At 40.7% G+C, this 26,133-nt stretch overlaps 1 protein-coding gene across 2 annotated transcripts in view; it reads right to left on the bottom strand.

The window, feature by feature from the left end:
* TANGO6 (transport and golgi organization 6 homolog) overlaps nucleotides 1-26,133 on the bottom strand; it is a 200,973-nt gene that overhangs the window by 94,878 nt on the left and 79,962 nt on the right. The window lies entirely within an intron of this gene.

Raw genomic sequence — 26,133 nt, 5'->3', positions numbered from 1 at the left:
TATAATCCTAGCACTCGGGGAGGCTGAGGTGGGTGAATTGGTTGAGCTCAGGAGTTCAAGACCAGCCTGAGCAAGAGTGAGATCCAGGGCGGCGCCTGTGGCTCAGTGGGTAGTGCACTGGCCCCATATACTGAGGGGTTCAAATCTGGCCTGGTCAAACTGCAACAAAAAATAGTTGGGTGTTGTGGTGGGCGCCTGTAGTCCCAGCTACTCGGGAGGCTAAGGCAAGAGAATCACCTAAGCCCAAGAGTTGGAGGTTGCTGTGAGCTGTGACGTCATAGCATTCTACTGAGGGTGATAAAGTGAGACTCTGTCTCTAAAAAAAAAAAGAGTGAGTTCCAGTCTTTACCAAAAATAGAAAAACAATATTGAAGCAGTACCCTGAACCCCATAAATGCATCAATGTACAAAGTTATGATTTAATAAAAAGCAATTAAAAAAATAGAAAAACATGGCTAAGCACCTGTAGCTCAGTGGCTAGGGCACTAGCCACATGCACTGGGGCTAGTGGATTTGTACCCAGCCCAGGCCTGCCAAACAACAATGACAACTACAACAAAAACAACAACAAAAATAGCTGGGGGTTGTGGTGGGTGCCTGTAGTACCAGCTACTTGGGAGGCTGAGGCAAGAGAAGCACTTGAGCCCAAAAGTTTGAGGTTGCTGTGAGCTATGATGCCTATGCACTCTACTGAGGGCTACCAACTGAGACTCTGTCTCAAAAAAAAGTGTGAATTGTTTGTTTTAAAGGACAAAAAAGTTAATGTCTTTGCTACATAAGAGCTCATAGAGATTGATAACAAAAATATACAGTAGGTAAAAGGATAAAAACCATTAATAAGAAATTTATGGTAGATGAGTTAATATAAGTAATAAAATTTTGAGAAAATATTCAACTTTTCCAATAGTAGAGAAATCCAGATTAAAATAACATGTTATTTTATTAATACAATTTTGGTGCCATTTCAAAAAACATTTTTTTTTAATTTAAAAAAAGAGGCACTCTTGGGTACTCTTTTTTTTTTTTTTTTTTTTTTGGTTTTTGGCCAGGGCTGGGTTTGAACCCGCCACCTCCGGCATATGTGACCAGCGCCCTACTCCTTGAGCCACAGGCGCCGCCCGACTCTTGGGTACTCTTGGTGAGAAAATTAGAACATTTTTGGAATGTAACTTTGAAAATGGTGGTAGCCTCACAGCCAGCTATTTCTCTACCTGGAGGGTATAAATGGGAAGTGGGTGCCTATAGTAACTCTGTCTATGAAAACTTATGAAATCTTTCCCACACCAAATCATTATGCAAATGGGTCTTGGTCCCAGGCAGCTCTCAGTTGAGGAACTTTAGTGGTTTTGCAACTATAGCTCACTTGTCTCCAGGTCACTCCACCCCACCTCAGGCCCTTTGTACGCCCCCATCCCTGAGCCTTTATTATGACAGGATGTCCAATATTAACCACACTGTCTAGTACTCATTGCCTAATTTTCTCCTCTCCCTCCTCAGGTGCTATCCTGTTACATTTGTGTCACCTAGTAACAGAACTTGGCACATGGTAAGCACCCAGTAAAGGTGTGAATGCATGAAAGAATTCTTTGCATTGCCTTTATTTTAAAGCCATTTTCCAAACTTTATGAGTTATGCCATAACTCTGCCATTACTTCTACATACTCTTTTTTTTTTTTTGAGACAGAATCTCTGTCACTCTGGGTAGAGAGACAGGGTCTCGCTCTAATTCAGGCTGGTCTCGAACTCCTGAGTTCAGGCAATCCATCTGCCTCAGCCTCCCAGGGTGCTAGGATTACAGGCCTGGGCCACCAGCCCAGCCTACATTCACTCCTTTAATGTGTATGATTCAGTGAATTTTAGTACAGTATATTCACAACACAAAGATGGGCAACTATCACCATTAACTTCAGAACATTTTTAGCACTCCATAGAGAAACCTTCCACTCATCAGCAGCAGTCACTTTCCTTTTTTTTTGTCCAAATCCCTCAGCCCTAAGAAACTACCAATCTGCCTCCACAGATTCATGCTTGTCCTTTTTTTTTTCTTCTGAGACAGAGTCTTACTTTGTCACCCTCGGTAGAGTGCTATGGCGTCACAGCTCACAGCAACCTCAAACTCATGGGCTTAAGCAATTCTCTTGCCTCAGCCTCCCAAGTAGCTGGGACTACAGGCGCCCACCACGACGCCCAGCTATTTTTTTGTTACAGTTGTCATTGTTGTTCCGCTGGCCCAGGCTGGGATCGAACCTGCCACCCTCGGTGCATGTGGCCGGCACAGTAACCACTGTGCTACAGGCACCAAGCCTCACACGTGTCCTTTTTGGCTTTGTTGCCCAGGTTAGAGTGAAGTGGCCCAATCATAGCTCACTGCAACCTTGAACTCCTGGAAGCAGTCCTTCCACCTTGGCCTCTGTAGTAGCTAGGATTACCAGGAGAATACCACCTGTAATGTATTATTATTTTAGAGATAGGGGTCTCACTATGTTGCCTAGGTTATTCTCCAACTCCTCAAGCGATCCTCCTGCCTATTCCTCCCAAAGTGCTGGGACAAACCACCCTGGGCTGAGTGCCCAGCCCTAAACTTGTCCTTTTTGTTGCAAGTCTTTTTTCCTTAATTATATTTGCATTTTTATTAAGGTTAAGTTGTTTTTGACATAAGTGAGTTTTACAAATTTAGATCAAATTTATTAATCTTTCTTTTCTGACTTCTCCATCCAGAGACTAAATATTGTCTCTCTGGCTGCATTCTCCATAATTTCTTCCTTTCTATTTTCTGGTCCATTAAGTCACTCTTCAGCTATGTCTGCTGAGAAACTCATCCACTGAGTACTTTTTTAAAGATGTTCTATTTTTTTTTTCAAATCTGTTAGTGTTTTTTGAGTCTTACTTTGTTGTTCTTGGTAGAGTGCTGTGGCATCATAGCTCACAGCAACCTCTAACTCTCGTGCTCAAGTGATCCTCTTGTCTCAGCCTCCTGAGTAGCTGGGACTATAGGCACTGCCACAATGCCTGGCTCTTTTTTTTTTTTTTTTAAAGAGACAGAGTCTAGGTCTTGTTCAGGCTGTTTTTTTTTTTTTGCAGTTTTTGGCTGGGGCTGGGTTTGAACCCACCACCTCCAGCATATGGGGCTGGCACCTTACTCCGCTGAGCCACAAGTGCCACCCGTTCAGGCTGGTTTTTATCTCCTAAACTGAGGCGATCCACACCCCTCAGCCTCCCAGAGTGCTAAGAGATTACCAGCATGAGCCACCATGCCCAGCCTGTTAGATGGTTTTTTTCTTGTTCCCTGAAGCTATTTTCAAGCTTATCTGATTTCTCTTTAAATATGGAAAGCATGGTTACTTTATAATAAAATGTGTGTGACAATTCCAACATCTATAGCAGTGGTTCTCAACCTTCCTAATGCCACGACCCTTTAATACAGTTCCTCATGTTGTGGTGACCCCCTAACCATAAAATTATTTTCATTGCTATTTCATAACTATAATTTCGCTACTGTATGAATTGTAACGTAAATATCTGATATGCAGGAGACCCCCAAAGGGGTCACAACCCACAGGTTGAGAACTGCTGATCTATATAGTCTTCTGGGACTTTGTTTTCTTGTGTTTGGTTATTTTATGACCATGTACTGGTTATTTGCCTTATAGGGTTGGCAACCTGTGGCCTTCACTAACCTTATGGCTTTCCTGGTCCTCATGTGTGTCCTTTCCTGGTCCTCATGTGTGTCCATCTGTAAAATCCAGATTTTACAGAACAAATCCACTGATTAAAAGGGTGGCAGCCGAGAAAAAGATAAACCTCCTTTGGTGCTTAAAAAAGAATGATCTAGAAATCAAAAGCCCGAAGGTTCCCCAGCCCTGCAGGGTGATAAAAAGTTTTAGAAATAGTGGCAATGGTTATACAACATTATGAATATAGATTAAGTCTATTTTTGTACACTTGTAGTCCCAGCTACTCAGGAGGCTGAAGCAGGAGGATTGCTTGAGCACACGGGTATAAATCCACTCTGGGTAACATAGTGAGATTCCCATCTCTAAAAAAAAAATAAGCCAAAAAACCACTGTGGATATAATTAATGACACTGAATTATATGTTTAAAAACAGCTAAGTGGTCAATTTAATGTTTTTATACACACATATATTAATAAAATATTTTTATTTATTAAAAATTTTAAAAATTAATCAAAAAAATAAAACAATAAAAATTTAAAATTTAAAGTAGAAATTAAAAATGGTAATGGGGATTCTTTGGAATCTAGGAGGCATGTGCCTTCTTCCCTAGGAGATATGCTTTTGTTTCTGCCTGATACCTCTAGAGAATACCAGTATAGAAACATTTAAAACTCGAATTCTCTCCTTGAGATTTCCTGAATCCCAGTAACATAAATCTGCAGGAGAGGTGGTGGGTTTAGTGATTACAGTCTCCCAGGGATAGGCCTGCATTCTTTATTCTCTCCTGCTCTGCTCAGTATCAAGACAGTACTTCTGGGCGGTGCCTGTGGCTCAGTGAGTAGGACGCCCGCCCCATATGCCGAGGGTGGAGGGTTCAAACCCAGCCCCGGCCAAACTGCAACAAAAAAATAGCCGGGCGTTGTGGCGGGCGCCTGTAGTCCCAGCTGCTCGGGAGGCTGAGGCAAGAGAATCGCGTAAGCCCAAGAGTTAGAGGTTGCTGTGAGCCGTGTGACGCCATGGCACTCTACCCAAGGGCGGTACAGTGAGACTCTGTCTCTACAAAAAAAAAAGACAGTACTTCTGCCAGACTGGGGGGGTTGAGGTGAAGGTACTTTGGATTCCTTCTGGCTCTAAGCTTAATGTGGGAGTGTTTTCTACATTAAAGTATTTGTTTGTTTTTTAGACAGAGTCTCACTATGCTGCCCTTGGTAGAGTGCTGTGGCATCACAGCTCACAGCAACCTCAAACTCTTGGGCGTAAGTGATTCTCTTGCCTCAGCCTCCCACGTAGCTGGGACTACAAGCATCTGCCACAATGCCCTGCTATTTTTTGTTGTTGTTGCAGTTGTCATTGTTATTTAGCTGACCCAGGCTGGGTTCGAACCCGCCAGCCTCAGTGTATGTGGCTGGCGTCATAACCCCTGGGCTACGGGCGCTGAGCTATATTAAAGTGTTTCAAGTATGTTACTGTGTATGATAGTTGCTTTCAGCTGAACTCTCCCGTCAATATTGTAAGTGAAAGACAGAGATCCATTTTCTTCTAGCATATGTACAGTTTGAATTTAAGATTTAATGTTTTAATTCACCTGACAAATATGGTGCATATTAAGGTTTCTCTGTTCTTAGTGGCAGTTAATGTATCAGATTTTCCATTTACAAACTGTCATTCTAAACAAATGTTTTCACTCCTGAGTCCTTCCTTTACACTGTTGTTTCACTAACTTTAATTTGGATTGATTTTCACATTTTTGTGGACAATTTTTGACCTGGTGACCCAACTGATCCTCTTAGCAAGGTAGTAAGTGTTACATGTAATAGCTTCTATCTCATACTAGTAAAAGACCACCCAGAATCAGAGTTAAGAGTAGCAGGGTTACTCTGGGAGGCCGAGGAAGGAAGATCACTCGAGGTCAGGAGTTTGAGGTTGCTGTGAGCTAGGCTGAGGCCATGGCACTCTAGCCCAGGTTAACAGAATCTCACTCTGTTCAAAAAAAAAGTAAAGCAGGGTTGTTTCATGAGCTGTCCTTTCCCGTGTATGTCCCCTGTTATGAATAGCATCTGATAGACACATCCTGGAGGAAATTTTGCTGCTAACTTAACCATGTGGTTGCTGAATTGTAAGACAAGAAATAATAGTTATGTGTGATTTTATCTAATTAGTATTCTCTGACTTAATAATTTTGCACCTTGAATCACTTCACAAACTAAATATAGAAAAGTTATTATTATTGTCTGGTTTCTAAGCAACTGTTTCATTAAGAAAAGCTCTACTTGGAAAAACATCTGTTTTATCAGCAAGGTTTCTGCTGTCATCATATATTTTGTGGTGAAAAAACCATGGTCACTCTGTGCTGTAGAAATTCCTAGTTGTAAAAAGGTCAACAGGGGGTACTACAACAGAGGAAGCCATCTGTTTCAATCTGTGCTAGTCCCTGAACCTTGTTATTATGAAACAATTTAGTTTCCCTAAACAGCCATATGATTTAAAAAACATGCTCCTGTTATTATAAAAGCAATACATGTTCAGACTAGAAAACGTAAAAAAAAAAAAAAATCAAAGAGAAAAGGCACAAAAGCAAATAAAAATCACCTAAGTTTTTGTTGCCTTCATGTTAGATCTCATCTGAAGATGGATTCCACTGCTAAAAAATTACTTGAAGACGACTGGCCTAAAATAACTACATATGTTTTTACCATTTTCATTAGCAATCAGGAGGATGTTTTTCATAATGGTTAAGGGGTGTGTATTGGACAACCAAGTTCAGAGGTTTGTACAACCTCACTGCACTTCATGAATACAGGAATACAGGCTTAATGACAGACAGCATTCCATGACAGTGGTGAGGAGGTGAGGAAGGGTGTATGCATGGCACATGACATATGGTGTAAAACTTCTTTGGAAGGCCTTATAGATGGTAGAACACTATTTTTACATGAAATCTTTAGAGAAGAGGCCAGATAAAGTGGCTCATGCCTGTAATTCCAGGACTCTGGGAGGCTGAGAAGAGTGGATTGCTTGAGCTTACGAGTTCAAGACCAGCCAGAGCAAGAGTGAGACGTCGTCTCTAAAAATAGCTGGGTGTTGTGCTGAGTACCTGCGGTCCCAGCTACTCGGGAGGCTGAGGCAAGAGAATTGCTTGAGCCCAAGAGTTTGAGGTTGCTGTGAGCTGTGAAGCCACAGCACTCTACCAAGGACAACAAAGTAAGACTCTGTCTCCAAAAAAAAAGAAAGCAAGAAAGAAATCTTTAGAGAAAACTCAATGAAAGAGAGAAAAGCAGAGCCATCTGGTTGGAGCAGGCTTACATGGTGCCTGAGACCACTTGCCTGCTCCCTTGCCAATCCTAAGGAGTGTGGAGAGCACAGGCATCCCTGTCTGCCTATTCCCAGTTGCCACAGTCCTGCTGCTTTTCTGTACCTGGAACATTCTCCCTCCTTTCTTTACTAGGTTAAGTCTTTTGTTTTGAGACAGAGTCTCACTTTGTTGTCCCTGGTAGAGGGCTACGGTGTCACAGCTCACAGCAACCTCAGACTCTTAGGCTCAAGTGATTCTTTTGCCTCAGCCTTCCAAGTAGCTGGGACTACAGGCGCCCACCACAATGCCTGGCTATTTTTAGAGATGGTGTCTCACTCTAGCTCAGGCTGGTCTCCAACTCATGAGTTCAGGCAATCCACATGCCTCAGCCTCCCAGAGTGCTGGGATTACAGGCATGAGCCACCATGCCTGGCTGCTAGGTTAATTCTTAATCATCTACCAGATCTCAGCTGATGAGTCACTTCCTCCTTCCCCTCTCACTCAGGTAAAATGCCCCTAACACAGGCTCTGCAGCACTGCATATCTGTCTTCAGAGCACCTACAAAGCCACACTTTACATTTGCTTGTGTGGTTATTTGATTGCTAGTTGCCCTCCTCCAACTATAAACTCTATGAGGTGGGGGGCATGACTGTTTTTCTCTGGGATATACCTCATACAGTGCCTGTGAATACAGCGGTGCTCAGTAAGTATCTGTTGAATGAATGAGTAAACAATTTCAGCCACGAGAAAAAAACTCAATGGCCAAAGAGAATTATTTTACAGTTCTCTTTTGGCCCCAATCTAAAGTCAGGTTATCAATAATGAAAAATAAAAGTTGGACACAAAGTATTAAAGTACTTCTAAAACACCCTTTTCCCAAGAAAGAAAATCTCAGCAATCGTGCCCTGGCAGAAGGACAAGAGAGATGACCTAATTAGGTCTTTGGTAGCTCAATGCCTGTAATTCATTCCCTGAAGGTATATTCGTTTCCAACATCTAAGCCTCTTTAGGATGGCAGAGAAGCAAAACCAAGTAGAAATATCTGAAAACTAATTGCCAAAACTATACAGACACCATTTAAGCATACTTTTTTATCAAGGTCCAAGATCTCAACATGACCAGAGAAGGGAAAATTGATGCTTCATTCAATTAAAAATGTTAAATTTATGATTCAGCAACTAAAGGAACTATGTCAGGGTTAATAAAAAATATAATTGGGCTTATTACGTGTGTGAACACCTTCAAGAACCATCTTAATCACATCCGGTGAGATGAGGAATTTTAATTTATATTTGAAATGAAGGGTAATACAGACTGCTTGCTCTTTAGCTCAGGAGGGAAAAGCAAAAGCAGGATACCCTGTAACAGAGGTAAAGGCCTGAAAAAGGGCAACAAAATGTTCTATGAATTGTCTCTTTAAAACCCCCCACCCTTGGCTTGGCACCCATAGCACAGTGGTTATGTCACCAGCCACATACATGTAGACTGGCAGATTTGAAACCAGCCCTGGTCCTGCTAAACAACAATGAGACTTACAACAAAAAAATAGCCAGGCATTGTGGTGGGCGCCTGTAATCCCAGCTACTTGGGAGGCTGAGGCAACAGAATTGCTTAGGTCCAGGAGTTTGAGGTTGCTGTGAGCTGTGATGCCCACAGCACTCTACCAAGGGCAACATAGTGAAGACTCTAACTAAAAAAACAAAACAAAACAAAACAAAACACCCTTTTGGGAATTAAAACCTGCATTGTTTACTGAGGGCAGTAATCAAAGGGACAAACAATGTTCTTTGCCATTTGTTTTCCAGTACCTTAAATCACAGGAGATGGCTCAAACCAAGGGTCAGAAGATCATCCTCGCCAGAGATCAGATCCACTGAAACCACCAACTATAGTTAAACAGTGGCCCAAAGTCATGACATGCGATACTTGGTCACATAGACCCTAACTCAACCTTGAAACTCCCCCTTTTAAAAAGCCCTGTTTTTTGACTTAACAACAGGATGGTGTTCTTTTGAGATGCTAGTCTACTACCCTCCTCATTTGTCAGCAAATTAATAAACTTCTCTTTTTTTTCCCTCAAACCACTTGTCCTCATTCTCTGTTCTCTCATTCAGCCTTGGGGATAGTACTGACTTGTAGTAACAACTCAGCTGAACCCTCAAGTAGCTCCAGTGAACCAGATGGATCCCTGCAGAGTAGGGGATGCTGTGCTTAAAGATAAGTCTACAGAGGAACGGGCTATTTTATTCAGGAGCTCACTTGCTAACTTGTTTTCCAAGTCCAACCTTACTAAAGAAAGGGTGGCTCGGAATATTATGCAGCCTTAAAGAAAGATGGAGATTTTACCTCTTTCATGTTTACATGGATGGAGCTGGAACATATTCTTCTTAGCAAAGTATCTCAAGAATGGAAGAAAAAGTATCCAATGTACTCAGCCCTACTATGAAACTAATTTATGGCTTTCATATGAAAGTTATAACCCAGTTATAACCTAAGAATAGGGGGAAGGGGGAGAAGGAGGGAAGGGAGGGGAAAGATGGCAGAAAATATCTCCAATCATATATTTGATAAAGACCTTGTTTCTAGAATATATTTTAAAGACTTTTATAACTCAGTGCTAAAAAGAAAAATAATCTAATTAAAAAAGAAAAAATTTGAATAGATACTTCTCTAAAGACAATTTACACATGGGCAATAAACTCAAAAAAAGATGCTCAACATTGGGCGGCGCCTGTGGCTCAGTGAGTAGGGCGCCGGCCCCATATGCCGAGGGTGGCGGGTTCAAACCCAGCCCCAGCCAAATTGCAACAAAAAATAGCCGGGCGTTGTGGCGGGCGCCTGTAGTCCCAGCTGCTCGGGAGGCTGAGGCAAGAGAATCGCGTAAGCCCAAGAGCTGGAGGTTGCTGTGAGCCGTGTGACGCCACGGCACTCTACCGAGGGTGGTACAATGAGACTCTGTCTCTACAAAAAAAAAAAAAAAAAGATGCTCAACATTATCAGTCATTAGAGAAATGCAAATCAAAACTACAATGTGATATCACCTCACACCCCTTAGGATGGCTCTGTGAAAGCTGAAGCCTGGGTAATTTATAAACAAAAAAGTTTTACTTGGCTCGTGATTCTGATGTTTGGTCATCTGGTGAGGGCCTCAGGCTGCTTCCACTCATGGTGGAAAGGGCACTGGCTATGTACAGAGGTCACATGGCAAGAGAGGAAGCAAGAGAGCAAGGGGGGAAGCACCAGCCCCTTTTTAACAATTAGCTCTTACGGGAACTAACAGAGTGAGAACTCACCCCCACCTTTCCAGAGAGGGCATCAATCAATTCATGAGGAATTTACTCTCATGATCCAAACAGCTCCCATTAGGCCCCACCTCCAACACCAGAGATGAAATTTCAACATGAGATTTGCTGGTAACAAACCAACTATATCCAAACTATAGCACATGCCAAGATATTTTCTGGGACTCCAGCTGGTAACATGTTCAAACATTACCAGGGATCATTCAAACAGTCTGTTGTTTTTAAAACTAAACTAAAAGACTGCAGCTATAAAATCATCATACATTCCAAATTGGACTCGTACCTCACCTGGACAAAAAAAAAAAAAAAAAACAACCAACATTCAGGACTCAAAGATCACCTCATTAAAAAATACTGTCCCAAAGTTAGCTGAGACTCTTTGCAGAAGCTTCTACCTCCCCTTCTTAAAATTCCTCCTTTTTAATCCTTCTGTAAGCTAAACGCTCTTTTTCCAAAACTCCTCAGCTATTCTGGTATACTGATTACTTCAGTAAAAACACTTAAAACCCAGCAGATATAAAAAGACCATTTTGACCTTTATGCTGTTTCTTAGAAGGAAAAAATGAATTCCCATATAAAAGATGCCCTCTCTTTACTAAAAAGAATGGCAATACTTTTCTTTTCTTTCTTTCTTTTTTTTTTTTTTCTTGAGACAGTCTCACTCTGTTACCCTGGGTAGAGTGCTGTGGCATCATCATACCTCAGCAACCTCAATCTGTTTGGTTCAGGGATTCTCTTGCCTCACACTCCCCAGTAGCTAGGACTACAGGTGCCTGCCATGATATCTGGCTAGTTTTTCTATTTTTAGTACAGAACGGGTCTTGCTCTTGCTCTGGCTGGTCTCCAACTCCTGAGCTCAAGTAATACACCAGCCTGGGCCTCCCTCCCACTTAAGCCTCAAGTGCCAGGATTACAGGCGTGAACCACCATGCCTGGCTAAAGCTATAAAATCATTATATATATTTGTGTTTGAATGTTTTTACACATATTGCACATGTACTATTACATGTTATATGTTGTATCTACACAGCAAAATCTGATGTAGTTGACAAAAAAAATTCCTTAAAATTTTAATTTAAATAAATGGGAATCTATACAAAATATATATAATTAACCCCCAATTTTTTTACTTTATGTGACAAATAAATTTTGAATACATTAATTGGTTTTAAAATTGCTTTTTTTTCCTTATAAACCTTCTGAGTAAGGTTTAAAATTGTTAATATAATAAAATTAAGAGGGCCAGGCATGGTAGCTCACGCCTGTAATCCTAGCACTCTGGGAGGCTGAGGCTGGTGGACTGCTTAAGTTCATGAGTTCGAGATCAGCCTGAGCAAGAACAAAACCCTGTCTCTAAAAAAAAAAAAAAAAAAAAAAAAAAATAGTTGGGTGATGTGACTGGGGCCCATAGTCCCAGCTATCCAGGAGGCTGAGGCAAGAGGATTGCTTATGCCCTAGAGCTTGAGGTTGCTATGAGCTAAGTTGCAACGGCACTCTACCACAGGCAATAAAATGAAGACCCTGTCTCCCAAAAATAAAAAATAAAAATAAATAAATAAATAACTAAAATAAAATTAAGGTCAGGTATAGTGGGTTATGCCTATAATCCCATCACTTTGGTAGGCCAAGGTGTGAGGACTGCTTGTGGCCAGGAGTTGGAGAACAGTCTGGGCAACAAACTAAGACCCCATTTATTAAAAAAAAAAAAAAAAAAATTAGGGGCGGCGCCTGTGGCTCAGTCGGTAAGGTGCTGGCCCCATATACCGAGGGTGGCGGGTTCAAACCCGGCCCCGGCTGAACTGCAACCAAAAAATAGCCGGGCGTTGTGGCGGGCGCCTGTAGTCCCAGCTACTCGGGAGGCTGAGGCAAGAGAATCGCTTGAGCCCAGGAGTTGGAGGTTGCTGTGAGCTGTGTGAGGCCACGGCACTCTACCGAGGGCCATAAAGTAAGACTCTGTCTCTACAAAAAAAAAAAAAAAAAAAAAAATTAGCTGTGTGATTGTAGTCCCAGGTACTTGGGAGGTTGAAGCAGGAGGATCACTTGAGCCCAGGACTTTGAAGTTACAATGTGCTGTGATTATGCAATTGCACTTCAGCCTGGGTAACAGAGTGAGACCCTGTCTCTAAAAATACAATTAAATTCAATTAAAAGGCGGTGCTTGTGGCTCAGTGAGTAAGGCATCAGCCCCATATACTGAGGGTGGCAGTTTCAAACCCAGCCCCAGCCAAACTGCAACAACAACAAAAAAAGCCAGGCATTGTGGTGGGTGCCTGTGGTCCCAGCTACTCCAGAGTGAGGCCAGAGAATCACTTAAGCGCAAGAGCTGGAGGTTGCTGTGAGCTGTGATGGCACTCTACCTAGGGTGACAAAGTGAGACTGTCTCAAAATAAATAAATAATAAAAAATAAATTCAAATAAAATGTCTTCAAAATTATCAACATACATTTTTTCCTGGGTTTACTGGTCAGGCAGTTTTATTTTGCCCCTCTGGATATTTTATTTTTTATTTTTTTGAGACAGAATCTTACTTTGTTGCACTTGAGTAGAGTGCCGTAGAGTCATAGCTCACAGCAACCTCAAACTCTTGGGCTCAAGTGATTCTCTTGTCTCAGCCATCTGAGTAGCTGGGACTACAGGCGCCCGCCACAATGCCCGGCTATTTTTAGAGACCTGGTCTGACTCTGGCTCAGGCTAGTCTCGAACCTGTAAGCTCAGGCAATCCACCTGTTTTCGGCCTCCCAGAGTGCTAGGATTACAGGTGTGACCCACCACGCCCAGACCTTCTGCTAGATGTTTTAATGTCATAAAGCTAAAAGCCTAGGCTAACCCAAAATGATCTTTATTTATGTAATTCCATAAATAAGATTAATTTAATATTATTAATTTAATGAAGACAGCTATATCTTCAGAACTAGCAACAAAATACTTATGCACGTATTTACCTTTAAGGTTTTACTTAGGTAACCACCTGATATCTAATAGGCTATAAAATTAGTTTAAAAAAATTAGGTAACCACCTGATATCTAATAGGCTATAAAATTAGTTTAAAAAAATTATAAGACTAAGACTGTGGGTTTTAAAAAGTGATAAAAAATCTAAGTAAGTCCAAAAGATTTATTAAAAAAAAAAAAGGCCTTGTAAAAAAGTTTTATGTGTGATTAGGCTAGCCGAGATTTTTAAACATTATGTGTTTTCTAAAAATTAAACATTAGTATCATGGGTATATTGATAAAGGACCAGAGTCTGGCCCTTTACATTTAATACAACAAGCTTTTCTTAAAATAGTAATCTGCTCTTAATTAGATTATAAGAGGTTTTAATTTTTCTGAACTATAGTTTCTTTTTCTGTCATTTCTTCCTGAAATCTATTTAACTTCTCTAGTTTTAGTTTAAAAATGCTACCATCTTCATTTAAAATAGTAATTTCATTTCTTGAGGTAAAGTTTTCCTTTTAGAATTTCTCAGATTCATATCTCAGATGTTCAACTTTTTCTGTATCTCACTACACATGATTTACAGGTCATACATCATTCTTCAGCTTTTCATAAAAAGGCTTGGGCTCAAGCAGCTACAACTCCAAGCATGTACCACCACATTCAGCTAATTTTTTTTTAATCTTTTGTAGAGATAAAATGTCGCTGTATTGTCCAACCTGGTCCTGGCCTCAAGAAATCCTCCCACCTTGGCCTCCCAAAGTGTTGGAGTTACAGGAGTCAGCCACCACAACTAGCCACAGAGTTATTTTTTAAAATTCTTCTCTAGAAGCATTTGCAATCAATTCATAAACAGTTAATTGTCTGAGATTAAATAACTAATATAGATAATTTATAACTTTTATTTAAAACATTATTAGTCCTTTACTTAAATGTTGTGCCTGTCAGTATTAAAAAAATTCTCTCTTAAGCAATTTATAATTTCCAACAAGTTCATAAACAATACCTTAGTAGGCGGTGCCTATGGCTCAAGGAGTAGGGTGCTGGTCCCATATGCCGGAGGTGGCGGGTTCAAACCCAGCCCCGGCCAAAAACCACAAAAAAAAAAAAAAAAAATACCTTAGTAAACAGTGACAAAAACATTTGTTTTTTCTCCTTATTTAATTTCTCCAAAATTCAAATACTATTTCTAAATATGCTTATGACAATATGGTTATTTACATAAATCCAATAAAATTCTGCTCTCTCTTATAGCAAAATGCAATTAGAAACACTGGTTATTTTACCAAGGCTTTGACTAAAATGTCATATTTAAAAATATACATAAAATGTCTGACTTAAAGGGTTCCCAGACTTACAGTAAGTAAATAAAAATTGTCACTTCCTGGCTGGCCCAGAAACTTCAAGACTATAAATAAAATCTAAAGTCTGCCTTGGTCTGCATTCTTAGACTCAAGAAATTTTTAAATGTGAGATTCCTATGTGATCAATGTAAAAAAAAAAAAAAGTCCTGTTTCTAAGAAAAAGCTATAATATACCTCTAAACAGAACATTTTGTTTGAGCTCTTGCTATCTCCAATACACTAGACTAAGTCCTACGTTCTTCTAGGTTCCTAAAATCCAATTTTCTTCCATAAAATTACTAAATAGGAGCTACTGTTTCTAAAGCTCTATAAGTTAAAACTAGATAAATTAAAGAAAAACAAATCTTGTTAACAAAAACCTAAAACAAAACAAAAAAACAAGTCTCACACCTGATGTATGGGCCACAGAGAAAGTTCACCAAACAACATGAAGCCATAACCAGAGACATTCGCACTACAAACTAGGATGGAAAGCTGACATTTTCCATGCTATGAACAACTTTTTCTATGATGTCAGAATATGACTTTGTATCATAATGAAACTCTTACCTCTCTTAATGGTAGCTTTTTTCTTTCGTTTTTTGGTAGAGACAGAGTCTCACTTTGTCACCCTCAGTAGAGTGCTGTGACATCACAGCTCACAGCAACCTCCAACTCCTGGGCTTAGGCGATTCTCTTGCCTCAGCCTCCCCAGTAGCTGGGACTACAGGTGCCTGCCACAATGCCGGAATATTTTTTTGTTGTAGTTTGGCCGGGGCCGGGTCTGAACCCACCACCTTCGGTATATGGGGTCGGCGCCCTACTCACTGAGCCACAGGCGCCGCCCAATGGTAGCTTTTTTCTTTTTTTTTTTGTAGAGACAGAGTCTCACTGTACCGCCCTCGGTAGAGTGCCATGGCATCACACGGCTCACAGCAACCTCTAACTCTTGGGCTTACGCGATTCTCTTGCCTTAGCCTCCCGAGCAGCTGGGACTACAGGCGCCCGCCACAACACCCGGTTATTTTTTTTTTTTTTGGTTGTAGTTTGGCCGGGGCTGGGTTTGAACCCGCCACCCTTGGCATATGGGGCCAGCACCCTACTCACTGAGCCACAGGCGCCGCCTGGTAGCTTTTTTCTTAACAATATAATGCCATAATCAAAATTTCACAATCAATAGTGTTATAAGTAATTTGACAAAACTTGACCTAAAAATCCTTTTTGTTCATTTAGTGAAAAACTTAAGAAAATATCCATAATACAACTTATTGTCCAATTTTACTGGTGGTCCCTTTTATAAAGCTGACATTCTTTGCTTTAATTTGACCCAGTCATTAAATGCTACTCCAGGCTTAGCTACAATAGGTCTCACCCAGTTTCCCCCATTTTAATTTGTTTAGTTTGTTGCCGTTACGCTTGGGTTCTTAGTTTAAAACCATTGCACAAACTAAATTTATTATAATATTATTGTCATTTTTTAAAATATTATAATTTTTAAGCTTTGTTCTTATTGCCTATCTAGCCTTCATAAAGCCAGCTCTCCCAAAAAAAATAATGTCAGGCCAACACTTTGAGATGATTGCTCAGGCCTGCAGAACTTGTAAGGTAGTACTTGATAACCGACTCCAGACAAACCTACCCTGAGAACATTTTCCCTTCTGGCCTCTTTACTCCTCAAAAGTGGCCTGGGTCCCTGACATAAGCCTGCATACTTTCTCCATGACATGAAACAGAGAAAAGACAGGTCTATCCTAGCAGAGAGGGACAGTTAAGCCTAAGTTCAAAATAATCATCACTTTCAAAAAAGATCTTAATCAACAGGGGGAGAAATGTAATGAAACAACTTGTTGTGATCCTAGAACTAGTTTTACCCATTGCTAATACCCACTAGTTTGCCACATCTCCAAAACTTTACTAGTGCCCATGAAATTTTTAAATAATACCTAACATTTCTTCTTCTTATAAAACCTCCAGTTGGGGTATGGTGGTTCTTGCCTGTAATCCTAGCACTCTGGGAGGTCAAGGTGGATGGATTCCTTGGCTCAGGAGTTTGAGACCAGCCGAGCAACAGAGACCCCATCTATGAAAAACAGCCAGTGTTGTGGCGGGTACCTGTAGTCCCAGCTACTCAGGAGACTGAGGCAAGAGGATCACTGGAGCCCAAGAGTTTGAGGTTGTTGTGAACTATGATGCTACCACACTCTACTGAGGACGACAAAGTAAGATTGTCGCAAAACAAACAAAAAAAACCCTCTAACCTTCCCTTTGTTCTTTGAATATACTGAACACCACTCATTCTGTTTGTATGCCCCAAACTGTGATTCTTGCTTCCAATTAAAACATTTTAAATTTAGAGATTTGCCTCTGTAGTTTACTTAGTTTTGACAGCTATAATAAAAAAAGACAATAACAAGTATTGGCAAGGATGTGGAGAAAGTGGAACTGTCACACATTGTTGGTAGGGATGGAAAATGGTATAGACATTTTGGAAAATAGTCTGACACTTCCTCAAAAGGATAAACATAGACTTATTATTCAACCTAGCAATTCCACTCCTAAGTGTACATTCCGGAAAACATGTGTCCACATAAAACTTGTACACAAATGTTTGCAGCTATATCATTCATAATAGCCAAAAAGTAGAAATTAGTGTCCATCAACTGATGAACAGATAAACAAAATGTTGCTAAGCAATACAACGGAATACTATTCAGTCATAAAAAGGAACAAAGTACTGACTCCTGCTACAACATAAATAAACCTCAAAGACGTTATGCTAACATGAAAGGAGCCAGACAGAAGCGACCACATATTATGATTCTGTTTACAGTAGAATCTCTGTAAGTTGACCACTCAAGGGACTGTACAAATTGCTCAATGTACAGTGGTCAACATAAGGAACTAAGCCGACTGTACTGATATGTACATGTGGTGCATGTCCGTCCGGTCAATGAAAATTAGGTCAACTTAAGGATGTGGTCTATGTAGAGAGGGGGTCAGCTCTGAAGGTTCTACTGTACATGAGGTGCCCCAAATAGGCAAATCCATAGAGATTTGTGGTAGATCAGTAGTTGGTAAGGGCTGAGGGAATGAATAATAGGAAGTGACTGATAATGGGTATGAGGTGATAAAAATGTTCCAAAATTAGAAAGTGGTGATGGTTGTACAACTCTTTAAATATACTAACAACCATTGACTTACACAGTTTAACTGGGTGGATTTTAAGCACATAAATTATATATCAAATAAGAAGTTTTAAAAAATTGAGATAATGTCTACTTTCTAGAACTATTTAAAGAATTTACTGAGACAGCACATATGGAGACATTTACTAAATACTAATTTGTTAATTAGGTCAGGACATAAAAGAAATCTGAGGCTGGGCACTGTGGCTCATGCCTGTAATCCTAGCACTCTGGGAGGCCAAGGTGGGCAGATTGAGCTCAGGACTTTGAGACCAGCCTGAGCAAGAGCAAGACCCTGTTTCTAAAATAGACGGGTATTGTTGCAGGCACCTGTAATCCCAGCTTGGAGACTGAGGCTAGAAGATCACTTGAGCCCAACAGTTTGAGGCTGCTGTGAGCTATGATGCCATGGCACTCTACCAAGGGAGGCAAAGTGAGTCTCAAAAAAAAGAAAGAAATCTTCCTATTTCCAGGACACAAATGAAGAGGATAAATTTCACAGGACTCTATTCCAAATTTCAATGCCAGATCCAATTAGATGATCCTTCAAGAGACAGAATTATTTTCAGTTAATAGTTTCTCAACTTTGAGGTAGAAATCTGAGAATGAGGTGGAGAGTTCAGTCCCTGACAAGTTAAGACTTGTAGTCCTGCTCAGTTTGAAACTTGTAAAAAAATTTCATCTCGTATCCACTTTCCCCCTTCTGGGCCTTTTGCCTTCCCTCCCTTGGCTGAAAACTCTTTTCTGAAAGGAAGAGCTGGTGTGATATGTTTGGGCATGTCAAGATTCTCTTCACTCTACACACACTGGCATACTTTCACCTCCCATGCTTGGCTCTGAATGGGTTTTTTTTTTGTTGTTGTTGTTGTTGTTGTTTTTTTAACAAGCCAGGTAGTTTTATTCAAAGATCTTTTTGACACTGAGAGACATCAACTGGATCCCCCACATACAACTGTTGCTTTCAAAATACCCTTTAAATGATTGAAAGTGTCTAAGAGGACACACGAGCAGATTAAAAAATTCTGGCTATAATATCTTATTGAAGAAAAGATATTACTCCACTTATTTATCACATTCATTACTGAACATCTATTTCAAAATTGAAATGTGAAAAATGCTCCAAACATACAGTATACATTATGGGACTCTCAAGGACATAGTTAACTCCTATTTTATTTTTTGACACAGTCTCACTTTGCTGCCCTTTGGTAGAGTGCCATTGCATCACAGCTCACAACAATTTCACACTCTTGGCTTAACTGATTCTCTTGCCTCAGCCTCCCAAGTAGCTGGGACTACAGGCGCCCGCCATAATGCCTGGTTATTTTTAGAGACAGTCTCAGTCTGGCTCAGGCTGGTCTCAAACTCCTGAGCTCAGGTGATCCACTGGTCTTGGCCTCCCAGAGTGCTAAGATTACAGGTGTAAGCCACAGCGTCCAGCCCCTTAACTCCTACTTTAGCAAAGGGAAGGACTTCTACCTTTTATCTTATGTGCTTACCATTTAAATTCTTTTTTTTTTTTCTTTTGTAGAGACAGAATCTCACTTTTTTGCCCTTGGTAGAGTGCTGTGGCATCACACAGCTCACAGCAACCTCCAACTCCTGGGCTTAGGCGATTCTCTTGCCTCAGCCTCCCAAGTAGCTGGGACTACAGGCGCCTGCCACAACGCCCCGTTATTTTTTTTTGTTGCTGTTGCAGTTCGGCCGGGGCTGGGTTTGAACCCACCGCCCTCAGTATATGGGGCTGGGGCCCTACCCACTGAGCCACAGGTACCGCTCTTGCCATTTAAATTAAAAAAAAAAAAGAATGCATTACTTGTGTAATAATGATGATAAAAATAACAAAAAAGAAATATACAAAGAGTAGAAAAAGGAGAGACGTTAATACCAGTCTATTTAAGATAAAGTAGTCTATCTGTAAACTCTGTATGGTAATTGAAACTCAGTAACTTTGTACATAATCCTGTAACTGAAGCAGTTGCTTCTGAGTACCCGGGAGCACCTGCTAGAATAACTAAATCAATCACTACTTTTTCAAGAGCTACACAGTTTTTCATAAAATTAACATTTAATCATAAGGCAGTTAATTCTTAGATTGTTGTGATGAACAGATAATACATACATCAGGAATTCCTCAGTCAGGCATCAATAAATATCTCTTGAATAAGTTTATTTAATTCCACTCTACTCTCTGACTAGACTATAGAGAGAATTGGTAAAAATTTATAAAAGAAATCCAAAATATCAATAAATGAAGTAAGAAGTATACTGCAATGTTCCCATGGAGCCATTTAGGCAGCCTAGAAAAGGACAGTGTAAACATGCACAGTCCCCATAACTAAATGCTACTCGAATCACACCCAGGCATCTCTTATACTCCAGGACAAGTGGGCTGTTCTTGTCCAACTGGGAGTCCAGAGTGGCTTTGTTCCTGGAGTTCTTTTGGCCTGGGCAAGCTACATTGGCAATACAGGTGGGAAAATTCATCTCCTTCCTTCCTTAATGGGAAATTTACCTAAGGCTTTGGCTTTTAAGTGCATGTTACAAACACCAAAAACATTAATTAGTTCTAACTTGTCTATCTGGGGGAGCTAAGAAGAGAAATTACACCTCTACCTCCCAGGCTCTTCATCGCCAAATTAGCTCCTAACTGATTTGCACACCAATTAAAATTTCTTTTTTTTTTTTTGTGATTTTTGGCCGGGGCTGAGTTTGAACCCGCCACCTCCGGCATATGGGACCGGCGCCCTACTCCATGAGCCACAGGCGCCGCCCTAAAATTTCTAAAAATAAACACAACACCAACAGTTGTGATTGTATAGCATACCCTTGAGACTAATGAGTTCAATGGGTTAATCAGCTAAGATGCTTATTCCAAACAGCAATGTTGCCACATTAGAATGACACATTACCATTTCCCGAAAACCCAGTCCTAAAAAAAAAAAAATCAATGAAAACCATTTCCTTGATAGAAATATAGTTTCTTGGGAAAAGTGCAGGATGACATATTTTCTGAGACTTAACTAATTATAGGCATAGTAGGTTCTTGCTTCATTGATTTATCTGAGTATCACTCATGGCCTTGTGGCCTTTTGAGTCCTACTGAGCCCACAGGCCTATCACAATTGCTGACCTCTTTGACCCGTTGGCTGCAGATAATTACTTTCTTCTTTGAAACCCTCTACTCTTAGGGATTCTGCTCTTACCTAGTTGTCTTTTACCTCTATTAGGCAGTCTTTTTTCTTTTTTTTGAGACAGAATCTTACTTTGATACGCAGTCTCACTCGTGCTCAAGTGGTCTCGAACTCCTGAGCTCAGGCAATCCATCAGCCTTAACCTCCCAGAGTGCTAGGATTACAGGCCTGGCCTTAGGTGGTCATTTTTTCTCTTTTGAAGAATTCTCCTTTTGCTTTTTAAACTAATCACAACAGTCAATACAAAGTATTTTGAATACAGTAGGTAAGCAATATATGCTTGTTGAATAAAGACAGATTCCCAAGGCCGACGCCTTCATCTCTGTATGCTTTCCCCTCTGCCAGCTCACTTAAGTTTCTAATACTTCTAAGCCAGTATAGAGCTCATCCAAATTATAACCAGAAAGAACTAGCCAGTAAGAACCTGCACATGCTTTTGCGCCTAGCCAGTAAGAACCCGTACATGCTTTTGCGCCTTTTTCTTCATCAGTGTGAAGAACTATACAACTGGTGTCAATTCTTTTTTTTTCTTTGAGACAGAATCTCACTTGGTCACCCTAGATAGAGTGCCATGGCATCATAGCACATAGCAACCTCAAACTCCTGGGCCCAGCCTCCTGAGTAGCTAGGACTACAGGCACCTGCCACAACACCAGACTAGTTTTTCTATTTTTAGTAGAGACAAGGTCTCACTCTGGCTCAGGCAATCCACCTGACCAATGGTGTCAATTCTTTAACCCTCCCTGCATCCACGTTCTTTGCTTTATGACTTGACAGTTTGTCCCACTCCACCCCTTGGACTTTGGGGTTGAGCCACATGACTTGCTGTAGCTGACAGAATAAGGCAGAGGCAATGGATGCCTGTTCTAAGCTTACATCTACAGAGGCCTCGGGATGATCCTTCTCTCTGACACTTCTGCCATCGTCATGAGGAGAACATGCCCTATTAAGCCACTACCCAGGGATGATCAGGACCATGTGAAGCAGAACCACCACAGCTGGCCTGTTAACCCGAAGTCAGAAGCAGAGCTGCCTAACCAAGCCCAGAGAAGAACAACTGGTTACAGATGTGTGAGCCACAATAAAGGATGTTTTGCCACTGAGTTTTGGGATAGTTATTAAATATCAATGCCTAACTGATAGAATCAGCCTATTCAAGCTTTAGATTTGAGAAGTTACACAGATCCCCACATTATTACCTAGTGATCTAACAGTAGAAGTAACAGTGATGATTAGGATGATGATAATAACACTAAAATAACAATTGCTAACATATTGAACACTATGTGCTGAGCATTTTTAAGGTATTAATTAACTCATTTAATCCTAATATTAGCTTCCCTTTTCTACATAAAATTTTTATTTTTTATTTTCTTGGAGACAAGAGTCTCATATTTTTGCCCCAGGCTAGAGTGCCATGGCATCAGCCTAGCTCACAGCAACCTTAAATTCCTGGGTTCAAGTGATCCTCCTGCTTCAGCCTCCCAAGTAGCTGGGACTACAGGTGCCTGCCACAATACCCAGATAATTTTTTCTACTTTTTTAGTAGAGATGGTGTCTCACTCTTGCTCAGGTCGGTCTCAAACTCCTGAGTTCAAGTAATCTTCCTGCCTCAGCCTCCCAAGTGTGCTAGGATTACAGTCGTGAGCCACCGCACCCAAACTATATAAACTTTTTATGATAAAAGTCTTAGGGGTGGCACCTGTGGCTCAAAGGAGTAGGGCTCTGGTCCCATATGCTGGAGGTGGCAGGTTCAAACCCAGCCCTGGCCAAGAACTACCAAAAAAAATAAATAAATAAATAAGTCTTAGATTACAGAATTATTGAGAATATAGTATAGTTTCCATATACAGGCAATCCCTGGGTTACGAATTTTAAGTGCATGTTACAAACACCAGTGTTCCTGAGAATGTCTTTAGGTCAGATTTGTAAAGAGCTCAGGTCCCTGATAAACAATGCATATACAGTAATAACAACAATAATACTATAATGGCCCAGATGTGGTAATAATAATATAGAATAATACTATAATAATAATACTCCTGTACTAATAATAAGTTACAAAAACTATTATGCTTTCTTTCAATTTGGGCAAACAGAACATAAAAATAAACTCATACAAAAAGTTTAGGCCAGGCACAATGGCTCACGCCTATAATCTTAGCACTTTTGGAGGCTGAGGCAGGAGGATTATTTGAGGCCAGGAGTTCAAGACCAGACTGTGCAAGAGTCTCAAACCTGTCTCTACAAAAAACAGACAAATTAGTTGTGTGTGGTGGCACCTGTCTGTAGTCCCAGCTACTTGGGAGGCTGGGGCAGGAGGATCTCTTGAGCCCAGGAGTTTGAGGTAGCTGTGAGGTAGGCTGATGCCACAGCCAGGTGACAGAGCAAGACCCTATCTCAGGAAAAAAAAAAGTTTAGATAGGGTGGCACCTGTGGCTCAGCGGGTAGGGCGCCGGTCCCATATGCCGGAGGTGGCGGGTTCAAACCCAGCCCCGGCCAAATTAAAAAAAAAAAAAAAAAAAAAAAGTTTAGATAAGAGATAGGAGAAATTTCAAAAAAGAATATCAAGGCTAACACTCACCTAATGTTGCATCAATGTCTTGCTTACTGGAAGGGGCATTTTTGAGGCAAGAGGGTAGGCTAACAGTAGAAAGATGATGATAGAAATGGTGTCAGAGAGGATGGGGTGGAGGCTGGAGAATCAGGATTTAATTCTGTTGCTGGAGGAGAACTCACCACTGAAGTCAGTTTCTTGAAGTCAGTATTAGGGCTGTCTGCACAGTCTTTTTCTTTTTTTCATCATAAACGGGCTTGTAGCAGTTGATACTCTAATTGGCAGGTAAACTGCTCCACTGTAAACTGCTCCCTGTTAGGATCTTGCTCCTCAAGCTTAGCAAGTCCTGCTTCCATGAGACAAAAGGTTTCAGCTAATTCCTCTGTTGTAAACTTTCTTTGCTAGGGATCTTCTTCTTCGTTTATGTTTCTATCGGCTGTTTCTCTGCATATCTGTGAGAGTAGCTGTTAAGTGTAAAAATGCTGTGCCCACAAACCGCTTACGCTATGCAAGTTTGTTTTCATGCGTGGAAGAAACTAGTTCCCAAATTATTATTTTAACTATTTAATTATATAGTATCCTAATGGGGAAGCTTGGGAAGCCATTTGCAAGTATGAAATGCTGTAAATTGGGGTGTCCATAACCTGGACAATGCCTGTGCTCTATAGCCAGTTGCCCCAAATATTAACATCTTACATTTATATGGTGTATCTGTTACAATTATTGAAATAATATTGATACTCCCTTATCAACTAAAGTCCATAATTTATTCAGATTTCTTTAGTTTTTCTCTAATGTCCTTTTTCTGTTCCAGGATCCAATCTACCACTTTACACTTAGTCATCCTATCTCTTTAGGCTCCGACAGTTTTAGCCCTCTCCTTTCTTACTATGTTTTGCTGTTTTTTTAGTAATAGCTTTACATAGATAGATATAATTCATATATCATACAATTCACCCATTTGAAGTATACAACTCAATGGTTCCTAGCATACGCACGGAGTTGTACAACCACTACCGCAATCAATTTCAGAACATTTTCATCACACAGAAAGAAATCTCATACCCTTCAGCTGTCACCCTCAATAATCACCCCCTTACCCTCATCCCTAGGCAACCACTAATTTATTTTGTCTCTATAATTTTGCCTATTCTAGACATTTCATATAAATGTAATCATACAAAATGTAGCGTGAAACCTCCCCAGTTGACTGCCTGTGGAACCTCCACAGTTCACCACTTCCTTAAGTTAACCTAGTTTTCATAGACCAGACATGTACCACATGTATGTATCAGCACAGCAGGCCTACTGCCTTATGCTGACCACCTTTGTATGTTGACCAGCTTGTTGTAAGCCCTTCGATGATCAACTCACAGAGGTTCTATTGTATTTTGTGACCAGTGTCTTTCTTTCTTTTTTTTTTTTTTTTGTTGAGACAGAGCCTCAAGCTGTCGCCCTGGGTAGAGTGCCATAGCATCACAGCTCACAGTAACCTCCAACTCCTGGGCTTAAGCGATTCTCCTGCCTCAGCCTCCCAAGTAGCTGGGACTACAGGCACCAGCCACAACAACCAGCTATTTTTTGGTTGCAGCCGTCATCGTTGTTTGGCGGGCCCAGACTGGATTCGAACCCGCCAGCTCAGGTGTATGTGGCTGGTGCCTTAGTCACTTGAGCCACAGGCGCCGGGCCATGACCAGTGTCTTTCATGTAAAATGTTTTTAAGATTCATTCCTGTTGTAGTACATATCAGTAGTACTTCATTAATTTTTAAAGCTGAAAGTATACCACATTTTGTTTATCCACTCATAAACTGATGATGTATAGGTTGTTTCCACTTTTGGGCTATTGTGAATAAAGCTTCTGTGAACATTCACATGTAAGTTTTTGTGTAGAAATATGTTTTCATTTCTTTCAAGTGTATACCTAGGAGTAGAATTTTGGCTGAGTGGTAATGCTATGCTAAGTGGAGATACTCTTTGAAAAACTTCAGACTGTTTTCCAAAGTGGCTATACCATTTTACATTCCCATTTAGTCTCCTTTTCGGAAACAAGAAATCAAAGCCCACAGGGACTAAGTAATTTGCCAAAGTCCAAATTACCATAGCTATAGCTGAGAAGCAGGAGAGTGGGGAGATGCACCTAGGTGGTCTACCTCTAGGATCCCAGCTCTTAGCAACTATACTGCACGTCAAGACCAAGAGAAACCAAGTTAATTCTGACTTTTTGGGCAGGTAGGGTGGCTCACACCTGTAATCCTAGCACTCTAGGGGGCCAAGGTGGGCAGATCATCTAAACTCAGGAGTTCAAGACCAGCCTGAGCAAGAGCGAGACTCGTCTCTAAAAACAAATAGCTAGGTATTGTGGAAGGCGCCTGTAGTCCCAGCTACTTGGGAGACTGAGGCAAGAGGATCTCTTAAGCCCAAGAGTTTGAGGATGCTGTGAGCTGTGATGCCACGGTACTCTACCGAGGGGGACAAAGTAAGACTATCTTAAAAAAAAAAATTCTGACTTTTCAGCAGGTCTGGGGAGAGCACCTAATTCTCTACATTTGGAATCCACAAATTAATGGAAATGTGTAGAAAAACAAAGAACCATAAAAAGACAAAAAATTATTGTACAAAATGTTTTGATGAAAAAATATTAAATACTA

This window comes from Nycticebus coucang, chromosome 2 (genome assembly GCF_027406575.1).
Source record: "Nycticebus coucang isolate mNycCou1 chromosome 2, mNycCou1.pri, whole genome shotgun sequence".
NCBI classification, from domain to species: Eukaryota; Metazoa; Chordata; class Mammalia; order Primates; family Lorisidae; genus Nycticebus; species Nycticebus coucang.
Note: the sequence above shows the minus strand (reverse complement) of the source record. Positions and strands in the feature narration are given on the sequence as shown.